Source organism: Borostomias antarcticus, assembly GCF_949987555.1.
Source record: "Borostomias antarcticus genome assembly, chromosome: 3".
In the NCBI taxonomy this organism is placed as follows: Eukaryota; Metazoa; Chordata; class Actinopteri; order Stomiiformes; family Stomiidae; genus Borostomias; species Borostomias antarcticus.
Window position 1 is genome coordinate 35,547,668 of NC_140236.1, and position 728 is coordinate 35,548,395.

The window sequence follows — 728 nt, forward strand, 5'->3', positions numbered from 1 at the left end:
CACCATTGAGATGTTATGACAAGGAACAGCCCTGGCAAGAGCATCGAAGTACAACTCGGGCCAACAGCAGAATACAATAGATGGAATGGTGAGAATGTTAACCAGTGGCTTTTTATTGTCTTTGGCTTTGTCTGCTTTACCATCAGATGATGATTGATGGTAAAGCTGTTCATATCTCGTACATCAGCCATGGTCACATGAAAAGTTGTTTCATGGTCGGAACTTCTTTCTAGTTTGTACAAGCCAATTTATTTTTATTGAAGCATGCAAAGCCACATAGAAAATGATGCTCCGAGGTAAATGTGAGGTGACGTTTATGCAAGGCACCAAATAAAGCTGTCTCAGCACAATAAAACAATAAATATGTCTCAGCATGTTAACAATAAAGATGGCGATTTCAATTCAATTTCAAAAGGCTTCGACAAAAATGTTAAAATATAAATACAAATACATGTAGGTGAATTGTTTGAATGTGTAATATTTACTAATGTCTTTCAGTGGTAACTTCAGTTTGTAGGCCTATGTAAAGTGTGTCTACAGTATGTATTTACAGTACAATTAACAAGATAAATGTTCATGTGTACTCCAGTGATACCTTGAACACTTCATTCAGACAGCAGGGGAGAACTGGAGGGACCAGAACACCAGCCAGGAATCATTAATTCCCATGTCACCTTGTACAACCATCCTGATATCAGAACGTCACACTGTTTTCCCAAAATTACAGT